Raw genomic sequence first — 12505 nt, forward strand, 5'->3', positions numbered from 1 at the left:
ATGCCATGTGTGCATTGTTTTGACGCAACTTGTAACCTCATGCACTCTTTATGTACCACACTGGTCACAAATAACTTAAATGTAATACGATGTTTATATTTACGCGCTACCCTGTATACGCAAGATGGGCCGAATTGCAACCACCACGCAGTTCAGATAGATGCACAATGAGACGTCGGTGATGTTTGATCCTTGTCGGGGGAAGAATGATGTGAAGAGGTGTATGCAGATCTATAGAAGTACGACGCAATATGTAATACATCCCTTGAGTTACAGTATAAATATGCAAGTGCACTACATACCCATTCCGAGGGATTGGCCAGGAAGGTTCAGATGCGCGGTGGGGCACACGCAGTGGCCTAAGAATGGTTGTAGGCCAACTATAACAAAATTTTCAAAGAAACCATCGATTATCACGCGGAATTTCGTTAGGAAGTCTGTGAGCAATAGAGATACTTATGACGTCACATCATATGTGTACATGTTTTATAACTTTATTTATTACAGCAACGCTGTTAGCCTCTCAGCGGTGAGTATTTTCGATGTCCGTCCGTGAGCAGAAATTATCATCATCAGCAATGGCTCATACCCCCCTAAGCCGGCAAAAATGCGATGGCTGATCCCCTATCGTATTGCAGAGGCTACAAGCACTCGGCAAAGTGAAGCGAAGAGTGCATAAATTCATTGAAATCAAGCATACAAAAACGTACAGAACAGCGTACGTTTCAATAAAGAACAAGCTGAAAACAAGCATCTATAATCATCAGCAATGGCTCATACCCCCGTAAACAAGCAAAAAATGGTATGGCTCATACCCCCCGGAAGCAAAGGCTCATACCCCCGTAAGCAAGCAAAAAATGCAATGGCTCACGCCACCATGAGGCCGAGGCTACAAACGCTCAGCGAAGTGAAGAGAGGAATGCATACATTCATTGAAATCACCCATACAACACACAGAACAGTATACGTTTCAATAAAGAGCAAGTTCAAAACAAACATCCGAGACATAAATTAAGCATTGCGCATACCCCCCTCAGCAGTTGTAGTGGTGGTTTCGCAACAGCTTCGCTGGACAACCCCTTTCGAAGCGCAGGAACTGGCGAGTCAATTTTTTCGTTTGGTTACGCACAACAGAGGTGCGCGCATGCTTCGTTGAGCGTCTCCAATGTTTAAAGAGGGACAATTATTTACGGGCCTTGAAAAAAATTACTTAGCAATGGCTTGAAATTGTTGTACAGACGTTATACGCAAGGTTTCCTACTGTCCCAAAATAAATGAATGTGATCGCGAATTTAAATTTGAAAGTGGGCCATGTTGCGCTTGCTGTGCCGGCAAACTTTGATTGTGCGTGTTAATGAAGCCATTTTACAAGCACTGCAAAGCGCTATGTGCCTTTTACGAATTGCTTAGAAATCTTGCCCGTTGTCCCGAAAGCATTTTATCTGCTACTCAGCTGACACTTGGCGAAAATGGGGGCACATTATGGCTGGTGCGCGTGCAAAGCTTAATGCTTGTGGGTTGATGATGAAGTTTGCAGTAATCTGCTTATGGCGAGTGCTCGAAAGCGCCATACAGTAGTTATACGCAATATTTCCGAATGTGGTGGCAGACGTGAATGTGGCAACGAGTTCACATTGTTTCGCCCCTTATTAGGTAGTGTGTGTGTGTGTGTGTGTGTGTGTGTGTGTGTGTGTGTGTGTGTGTGTGTGTGTGTGTGTGTGTGTGTGTGTGCGTGTGTGTGTGTGCGTGCGTGTGCGTGCGTGCGTGCGTGCGTGCGTGCGTGCGTGCGTGCGTGCGTGCGTGCGTGCGTGCGTGCGTGCGTGCGTGCGTGCGTGCGTGCGTGCGTGCGTGATCGTGTGGTTGACCTCCCCATCTTTATTTTTATAGAAACTATAGGCCAAGGCCTATCCAAGAGCTTGGGCATCGGTACTCTGAATTGTGCGCAGGCTAGTATTGCAGGTTTTTAATACGACAGACAGGTGGCACCACAGAAATACAACGAAAAACACCCAGTGTAGTTGTAACATTGATGGCATGGACACTTCAACATGGTTCTTTCGTGCAAGGAAGTTAAACAAATCACCACAGCCGTAGGGTAGCCAACCAGATGGTTTTCTGGTTAACTTTCCTGCCTTCTCGCTAACTTTTTTTCTCTCCCTCTAAACTGCAGTCTTGAGATCATCGTTGGATACAATGTAAACGTCTGTGAGTGCTCATGGTTAATTCGCCTGACTAAAAACCACTGCGTAACCGAGTTTTCTTAGGGCTATATGACTTGCAGGATGAGCGTATTCCAGCGCACCTGTCTCGGAAATGCCATGTAACTGGGGACAATCGCTGGATTATAGGTAACGGATACATCTGGAGGGCTCAACAGCTCTAATTCTACATGTAAATAAACTTCGTGAGCCGCTGCACATGTAAGGTTTTACTTAATCACACTGCTTTTACCATTGCCAAAATTGAAATGTTACTTATAAATTATTCTAATTTATGTTTATACTTCTAGTAAACAGCACACCTCTTTTTAAGCACCGAGTATCCATCCGGTACTTACACTGGCTAACATCCCTGTCTTTCCTTCCCTTTCTCTCTCTCTCTCCCTCATACCTTAAAATTTACCTTTTACCTTTACGTACACAAAATTGTGATAATGCGCACTTCTAAGCTACCGCTTTTAATCTATAGCTCGCGTTGCAGTAATGTTACGTTCTTGATCTATTGTCTGAAACTTTTTACCAGGGCCCTTCTATACTTTCCTTCAAGAAAAGTATTGAAGGACCCTTTATTTTATCTTTATGCTCGCTTTCAAACACCGCAAGGGCTGTAATTTTATTTATTGTTTCACTTGCGCATGTGCAACTCCATCACATATAATATCAAACAACATGGCTGACTGACTTTAAAGCCACGCTGTCGCAAGTTTAACGCCTGTTTAATAGCAACCCGGACCAGTCTCAACGTAATATATCTACGTCGCTTGCTAGCTGTCAGACTATGTCATTTTTATTGCGATAGCAATTATATGGACACTTGAACCGGATTTCTGCCGTCGGCGTCGTCGTCGCCGTCGTCGTCGCCGTCGCCGTCGCCGTCGCCGTGACGTTCCCTATAGATAAAATCTTCGCCGCGCGCCGTATGCCCGAGAGGAAGCGTGCGGAGACGCGCGCTATCACGGAGAGCGAACGCACTCAATCTCCCACGCGCAAGCAAGGAAGCAGGAAGCCAGCGCCGGAGGGAGCAAGGGGGGGGGGGGGGGGGGCGCACTTCTCTGCCAACAACCGCGCTCGTCGCTCGCTCGCACCGTCTCTTATCTCCACACGGCTCTGACCTTTAAGTGCATTCGCCGCTCAGTTTCCGTTGAAGCGATAGACCGCACGTACCTTCGCCCGCTGCGGCGTATGCTTGCTGCCAGCGTTTTGACAGTCGTTGTCTGCTGTCATTCAGTGTGATCTCTTCGTGTTTGTGCGCGCTCACACCACGCTTGTTCATTCAGTTCGTAATAGTCGGGCCACATTTTCCAACGCACGCTACACACGCAATGCTGCCCGGATCGGCAGTGCAGCGCTACAGGTGTGTCCCTTCGCACGCGCTGCCCACGGGAAGCGCTTCTCATCAACACCACCGTTTCACACGCGCCTTCTCGTGGTCATCGAGTCTCTCTTCATGTCGGCCTACTTACGCCGCAGCACACCTGCTTACTTAATCAGCTCATGTTTACTACAATTCATATTGCTACCAAAGCCGCTCACCTTACTTCGTATGACATTGCTGTGTTGCTATCGCATTCATTGCTTCGCCCTTAGGGCGAAACTGTGACATTTTTTTAATTTATTTTTTACCAGAACGAGTGTCAGAGCATATCCTAGCAAGATCGAGCTTATAGTCGAATGACGTTGATTGCATCTTTGAGCTGGAGCTAGTATACGAACCTTTTTGGACCTCGGCACTTGAGCTATAGGTATACATTCTAGTAGCACTTTAACATCGTGCAGCCATGTCTACCACCCTACCGCTCTTCTTTTCTTACTTTCATTCTCTTTCGTTTTTCTTACGTCAGCTTGACGAAGAGAAATTATGACTGCGCCGCAGCCGTTCACCTCGCAAATGCACACCGGCGGGTCTGAGAAAGACGCGAACGTTTTATCACGAGCACGCCATGAAACGGTCGTCACTCGCCATCAAGCGCACCTCGACCGACGCAGCGACGAGCATTCCGCGTGCAAAGCTTAATTGCGGTTGCATTTTGAGTGTCCGTTTACGAACGATTATTCACTTTCTTTCCGCGATATTTCCTGTCTCAACTTTTTTTTTTTTTTCCTCCCTTCAAGTCCTTATACCATGCCTTGCCAGGACGAGTAACCCATGCAACTGCGCCGTTCTCTACGTCTCTGCCTGCGTTAATTTTTCTCAATTTCTTTTTGCTACTTCCTCGAGTCCCCCTGCGGGACCGTAGAGGTGGAGTCCGTACCCACAGAGTCGAGTTACGTTCCTAAATAGGGTGTGTGTGGCGCACGGGCTCAAGAGTGCGCGCGCTTCTTTCATAAACGGAGGAGAGGAAAAAAAGACAGAAGGAACCGAAGAAGAAGAAGAAGAAGAAGACGGTCAAAGGCAGAACACGGAGAGAGCAGTCGGAGGCAAAACAACTACACCACGCTCCCCCATAGTGGCTCGAGCTCACTATGTGCCAAGGGTGCGTGTGGGCGGGAAGACGTCGAAAGCAGCAAACAAACAATTGCCATCCTCCTCTGCACTGCGCTCTCATGAACGAGCGCGCCCGGAAGTTGACGTGGGAGGGCGGAACGGAGTGTGTACGGGCGGCGGCGTGGCGTATAGAGCGTACACTGTCGAAGCAGCGAGGGAGTTAAGCGCGCGCGTAAATCGCGTACATTCCGAGCGGCTTGATTCAACCCCTTGCTCGACGTCGTCGCGTACGCGCGCGAGCGAGCGCGCGCTGCTTATTTCGGGCCTCTAGCTCCTCCAGCCTTGCAGTGTTTACGGGTCTGCCCGGTTTAGAGGCTTTTATTTCTTTCTTTTCTTTTTCTATCTCTCTCTCTCACTCCATCTCTGTTCTCAGAGTCTGTCTCTGTAGATGGCTCTCTCATGAGCACTTCCGTTCTCTCTTTTTTCCCCATCTTTCTTTTTTTTTGTCTAGATTTTTTGTTTCTCTTCCTTTTTTTTTCTATTTTGCCCTTCCTCGCTTTCATTCTGTGCCGCTTATACTCCACCCCGTTCGCTAGAGCAAGATGCGTGTACACGATTGCTGTGCAAGTGAATGTGGCGAGTTCTCCGCTAGTGGGGTTTAGAAATGAGCTGGCTCTGACTATAAAGACGTTCCCAGCACGGCGCGTGGCGCTTTTCTCGCTGGTGGGTTAATCTCGTACAATATGGTCTTTCGCTTCGGATAAGTTACTGAATATACTGACCGCGAACAAGTTAGATTAACCCAAATCGTCTGTTTATACCAACAAATAAATAAATAAGGAAGGAAAGAAAGAAAGCAAGAAAGAAAAAAGAAAGAAAAAAGAAAGAAAGAAAGAAATTCTATATGATATTTCCTGTAATAACATTAGTATTGATTTTCCACTAAATAAGCCAAATTAGGAATCCAGGTGGACAAAGACGCGTTTCATTTACGTAAAGACGTGAGCTGCATCCTCACAGAATTTCCCTGTTTCGTGTGTAATGGAAAATTTATGGTATGGTATTAATAGAAGGTCGCTGGTCATGACGTAAGCGGCGCGACACAGACAACATAGAAGGGATCGCCTGCGGACGCAATATACGAGTGGCAATGGATTGTCGAGACCCTATGAAATAATTATTAGATCAACTTTAACAGAATATATTGCTGGGACTGGTTTTTTCATTCTTGCGGGAAATAATAAGCGAAAACGTCGGACGGGTCAGTGTCCGTAGAGGTTGAAACAGTTTCCATGGTATTTCCTGTCCCTTGTCTGTCTCACTGCCTCGTATAAAGTTTGCTCTCGTTATTCCGCGCTAGATGGACTTAGCCGAAAATTCTGTGCTCTAATCGAGGAACCATGCATGTACTGGTTTGTCTCAAGGCGTGCATATGAGAGAGAGAGAGAGAGACAAAGATAGGTAAGTGAATTGTCGAGCGCAGAATTCTGAGCAAACGAAGATCATGCATTCGAATTCTATATGCAGCGTGGGTGGACGAATGCTTATATATAACCGCAAAGCAAATAGACAACAACAAAAAAATAAGTACGGCTTCCTTCAATCATTCACGAGTACCTTGCATGGGAGCCAACCGGTGCGTGGAACTCGGAACGCGTCGGCGCAGCGCGAGGCAGACTACCACGTAGCGCGCCCTCTACATTTCTTTACGGCGTTGCCCTTTCACCGCCGTGACGTCGTCTTTCCTTTTAAAACCGATCCGAGCGCGGGAACCGCGCGCAATCTGTTGCCATGTGCGGCACCGGATGAATTCGAAGTGGTCTAACCTCTCCTTTCGTGGTGCGTGCTCCTGCGCGCTCTCGCGCAAACGTATTTACAGCAAGCAGTGTGGCAAGCACACCGACGCACACCAGATACGGATGCGGGGGCCAAATTAAGTCGCGCTGATCGCTGTCAAAGTAAAAAAAAATAATAATAATAAAGTATAAAAGCACGGTGCAGGCAATCAGAAGAAAGAGACGGGATCAGCGAACGGATGAGAAGGCTTGCACTCCCGTATAGTATAGCGTGTCTGCCGAGCAAATTTTATCATCAACGCGCGTACTCCAGGAGCAATTACACGGCGTGCGTATTTCATTCACTCCTATATTTATACGCGGAAGGCAGTTTCAAGTAAATAGAAATAGAAGTCGCTATCGCCTCTGATGATCACTGTTTCGTAGTTCTGCATTTCATCTGCCCGTTATTATAGCAGCAGCTCGTGTTCACCTCTAGGTACTTAAATTTGCTTTAGTTCAAGATGAGCAATATGATTCAGCTTGCGCTTTTTGTAATGGTTGTCCAGGTGTGCCTCCATGTACTTTATCAAGTAGAGATGCAGATAAAAGGATTATTAGTTGAGAGCTAACGCTTAACTTTGAGTAGACATTCTTCGAATGGGGACCGGGTTGTGCTGAGCTGCAGTCGAACACTCCTCTTTGTAGGATATACTGCCCTGGTTACTTCGCCGTCTTCAGTTCAATTTCGAATTCCTAGCTACCCCCTCTTTGTTGACAGCCGCGCTCATATTCACGGACACCGCTTACGCTATAAATGTTCGTAAGAGAAAATTATAACCAATTGTTATGCTGGACACACGATTAGCGGAGGGGGCCAGCCAATGGCAAACAGAACTTTCGAGTGAAAAAGCTTTGTGAATTCTGCCCCAGGATCGTACCTATATAAAGCCGTGGGAAGCAAAGAGGACAGCGAAAGAACAAGAAAAAAATTGCTTCGAGAAAATGACACCTCAAGGTCGCCATGTTTCTGCAATTGCTTAGCAGTGGCTATACTGTCGAATAAAAGCGTTATGGCGGGATATGTTTGAGCGACGATGATGCAGTTGCAATTGTTAACGGGCAGCCTTCGGGTGCAAACAAGAGAGTTGGCCAAAGAACAGAGCATTACGCACAAAAATGTGACACTGTGTGTAGCTGCTGCAAAGTTATTTAACATGTACTCCTTGTTCTGTTTTGTTTTGCTTGATTACTTGTCTTTGGTTCTTGATTTTTACCGTTTTTTTTTTACAATATTCATAGTTCATGCCTATAAGTGTAGTTTGCCTTATTCTTAATGTCACAGCTCTGCCTGCGTCTGTGGGGTGCAGATATGCCGCGTACGCTCGTAAGTTTTTTTTTTTTTTAATGTGATGTAACACTTATTCAAATCGTATAAGAATAGTCTCTTCAAAACTAAGCAGTGGCTTTCGTGCCGTCAGTTCTGGACAAAAATAATAAATAAAGGGCATTCGTTGCTTTCATGGAAGAAGAAACAAATATTTCTTTGTAGTTTGATTGGGGAGATAATTGAATTTCCTACTCTTGGTCATATAGGATGCTGGGTAGGCCACAGGTGCTAGATGTGCAAACTACAGGCTTGGTTCCCAAACGGTGGCTTTTGCGGTTTAAGAGTACTTGTGAAACATGAGGACGCGCTAAGAAAGAAGAAGAGCGTATCTGCGAAGTACCTATACACCCCGCACTTTTGTATCTATTGTTTTAATAAACTTCAACTGCTAATATAGATAGAATGACGGAGAAAATGGAGACAAAAGAAAGGACAAAGGCCAGAATTAAAAATTCTGTTTCCTACCCTACGCTTTGGAAAGGGAGAGGCGAAGTAGAAAGATGACAAGAAAGTAGACCTAGAGGCACAGAGCGCAGACACGCAATAACAGTCAGTCACGATCACCGCACACTATCACAGCACAGGATCACTTTGAGCGCAATGAAAAACAATTCAGGCTACAGCCTCTGTCGTCCTCAAGACCTTTAACAGTGTCTTCGTCGCCCTCTGCTGCGATGGCTTATGAGGTCGGTATTCCAAAATGGTTTGCTCTGATAATGATCCGTGATCAAATTGAGCTAGCGTGGTCATGAGCGATTGTCTATGTACACTGTAGCGAGGGCAGTAACACTGAGCGTGTTGAAAGGTCTCCTAGCAACCAGTCACCACAGTAGGCAGTGGCCTCAGCCGGAACAGAATATCCGGCTAGCTACCTCCCACTATGAGAAAATAGAGTTACCTTTATTATAATAGAAAGGCTGTGAGCTAAGCCTGAAACAATGTTCTGACCTGCAACTTGGCATTGGGAAGGAGAAATGGGCGCAGAATTAAATAACTGTTTTTTAGCGTATGTTTGTATGCGCGTTCCGTGAATTCTTGACTTCACTCACACACAAAATTACTTTCTGTTGGGAGAACAGGAGATAAGAGGAAGAGAGAAGTTATGAGACACTGGGCGCTATAAACACTGCCGTGCACCAATAAAAAATGCACACGGAGTATCGAATTCGCTCAGATTACCCACTTCAGTAGAGATGGAGTGCCTCGATTGCCTTCCGCTGTCGCGATTGGTGAGGTCACTTCCGAGTTAAATCATGTGCTTCGACACTGACCGGTCATCAAAGCCATTTTGCGCGAACGCAAGCCAGCCAGAAACACTTGATAGTTGCGCACAAAACATTTAGGCATGTAACAAAGCATCAGCAGAGCAGCGATAAGTGCAGGGTTACCATTAAGTGGGTCTCCTCAGTCGAGGTATTTTCTTGAGACGAGAAGACCGAGTGGTCCCTGGTTGTGTCACGTCTTGGCAAGTGTAAGGTATCAGACTTCTCGCATATGTTTATGCGGAGTCAGCTTTCTTTGGACTTGTTTCTTCCGTTTTGCTACTCTTTGTATTGTATCATTTATTCCAACTTATTAATTGGCCTCAAAAATGATCCCCAAGAGTGTCTCACACTGCGTTTGTGTCAACTTTGCTTACATTTTGGCTACAACTTTGTTCAGCGTTGCTTTTCCGTCCTTGTCTTATTATTTTGACTTTCACAACCGTCATCGACAGTTCATGAGACAGTTTATTGGACCCATTGCTATACCTGTGAATCTGTAGCCAACCGTACCTACTTCTGGTGAACTTCCCTGCCTGTCTATGCATCTCTATTTCTTTCCGTGGTGTACTCTTCAGCTGGATGTGAATGAAAACGAACGCAAAAAGACACAGGGCTGTATCAATGGGCATAAGCAAGCAAAATTGGAAGACGAAGAGACAGATACTATAGGAAATCACTAAAGAGAGAGAGAGAGAGACAGAAGAAAGGGGAAAGGCAGGTAGGTTAACCAGAGGGAAGTATCCCGTTTGCTACCCTTCGCTGGGGAGAGACGGGAATGGGAGGTAAAGTGACCGGAAAGTAGAGATATAGAAAGAAAGGGAGCACAGATACACGATCACAGTCGGTCACTGTCACCGCATACAATCACTGCACAGCACAGTAGCACTTGTAGCACTGTAAACATCAGTTCGGGGCTACAGCCGCTTGTCCAAGTCTGTTGCTCTTAAACACTGCAACAGATCCCTCGTTGCCCTCCGCTGCGATGGCTTGTGATGTCGACGTGCTAAAATGGTTTTCTCTGTTAAAGATCTTCGGTCAAATCGCGCTATCGCGATTGCGAGCGATCGCCTCTGTAAATTGCAGCGAGGACAGTTACAGAGAATGTGTTGAAGAGTCTCCTCGCTTCCACAGTCATCACACGAGGCGTCGTCGGCCCATCCGACACTTGATAAAGGCCACTCCTAGCCATATTCGATAAAGCAGGGTATCTTCACGTCGGCAGAGGCCAGCTGGGATGCGAAGGCGGAGAGAAGAGTCTATGTGGTGCGGCCGGTTGCTTTGAAAGCTTCTTGTGTTCCACATGGAGAGCGTGATAATGCCCGGTTGAGCATTCGAAGCTTTCCATGAGCTCAAGAGGAGTGTTCGGAGCAGACTACCGGAAACACGCGCATCACATGCTGCTGCAGCATATGAACGGTGTATACTCAGATAAACAGGCAATTTTAGGTGTTCGAAACAGACAGCTGACTGAAATAGTTCGTGGCTTACGTTTTATGCAGCGCCGTGCCATTGTCGTTTTACCTTGTGAGGGCTGTCTAATTCTTATACCAAAGTAAATTGTGCCAGCGGCGAGATTCTTGTACCATTACACGCTTGGCACGATAGGCATGCCGGAGACGCAGGAACATAAACACATCCATTTAAATGAGACCTATAATGGACGTCAAAGTTGCAAACCCCGAAAGAAATGTACGTATACTGACGACGTCAGCGTTGTAAACCTCGAAAAGAAAGCGCGCAGATTGACTTGGACTGCTCGCAGTGTGATGAGATTTCGGTGTAAATATTATGGCACCAAATTAAGGCATACAAAGAATGTCATCGACACGACGGGCGATAACTACCGGGCTCTGCTAGAACATATATTTTAGTATTCAGGACGTAGTAGTTTCAAATTACATATAACATCATTTTATGTGAATAAAAAACAAAGCCTTAATGCGTAACATTAAGGGTAATGCATTTCTCTCTTTTTTTGAGAGAGTTTTTAGAGAATTTGAGGCATTCAGCTTACGTTTTTTTGAGAAACACTAAGTTGGGATTCCAACGGACCTCTCGTGACATGCACACTTGTATTTGCATGCACATTCTGTGAATTATTCGTTTGCACAAAATTACTGCGTGTTGGAAGAACAGCGGCCTCACTTAAGCTTGCTCTATGAGCAGGGCGGTACAGTCAAATTGACGAGATTGCCCCCCTCTGGAAGAGAAGCTGTCTATCACCTTTCTCAAAACCACTTGGCGATAACAGCGAGTGAGTTTATTAAGGTGGCGGTCCCACTCCGGCGGCAGTTTTCCTAATAATGCGACAGAAATTAAGCAATATTTAGAATTCTGGTCTTACTTTTGTCCATTTTTGCGGGAAGGTACTAAAGCTACGAAGCTGCGGTTTAAAACTAATAAAGGTACATGAATGAAATTTTGCGTCCTAAATGGAAATTCCTTGAACACTAATTTATCTAAAATTTAGCTTCCTTGAGCGTGTAGTTGCCAAGCTGTTTACAAAAGAGATTGCGATTTTCGGCAATGTTCAAAAGCAAATTATCCAAAAAGTAAAAATTCAACATCATTTTGCTGCGTCTAGGAAATAGATAAATATGTCCTATAAAGCTACAGAGCCAGCCGCAATGCAGTAAATGCGGTAGTTTCTTCTAACTGAGACATAGTTCGCAGAAACCATGTATCTCATGCTTGTTCTTGAACATTTATTTTTAAATCACATTAATCAATTTTTTTATATTATATATGGTTGGAATCTACAAGAATGAAGCTTTTTTATGGTATATACGGCAACTTTATATCCTAAGTAGAAGAGCCGCCACGGTTGCTCCAAAAGTACTGAAATCGGGGGGCTCGTGCCGCCGGAGTGGGACAGTCACCTTAAGATTTTCTTAGAATTGAGTCTAGACTGTCCTCGGTAACAATGGTCGGACTGAACGGGAGAGTATTATGGACAGAAACAAAGGGTATCAAAATAACAGTAACAACAATGTTAGGTCTCATAATGCGCCCACTGGTATTAATTCCCCGTACCTATTTCGCGCTTATACGCATGCACGTACCTATACTCTTCTGCGTATTCTTATAGCAACGATTCAGTAGCCACGGCATGACTTCGTACCGCTTATTGCAGCATAATGGCACAATGTTCGAAATACATTATTCGTATAACTCTAAACCTGGTCATGATCTGAAAATACGCGGTATCCGAGGTCGATCACGCCTTAAGAAATAGAAAACGGAAAGTTTGCCTATGGATGGCGCTGCGCATAATCGGTTGAGCCACGGCATTTCGCGGAACAAAACAATGGAGCCTGCTTCCCAGTGTCAGGTGCAGCCTCTTTGGGGTGCTCCATGAATCACGTTGATTTACGACCCGCCGTCGCGAGCGCCGAGTCAATCAAGTGGTGAACAGGGCTGTCAGCGTGCGC

Source organism: Dermacentor silvarum, chromosome 4, assembly GCF_013339745.2.
Source record: "Dermacentor silvarum isolate Dsil-2018 chromosome 4, BIME_Dsil_1.4, whole genome shotgun sequence".
Lineage (NCBI taxonomy): Eukaryota > Metazoa > Arthropoda > Arachnida > Ixodida > Ixodidae > Dermacentor > Dermacentor silvarum.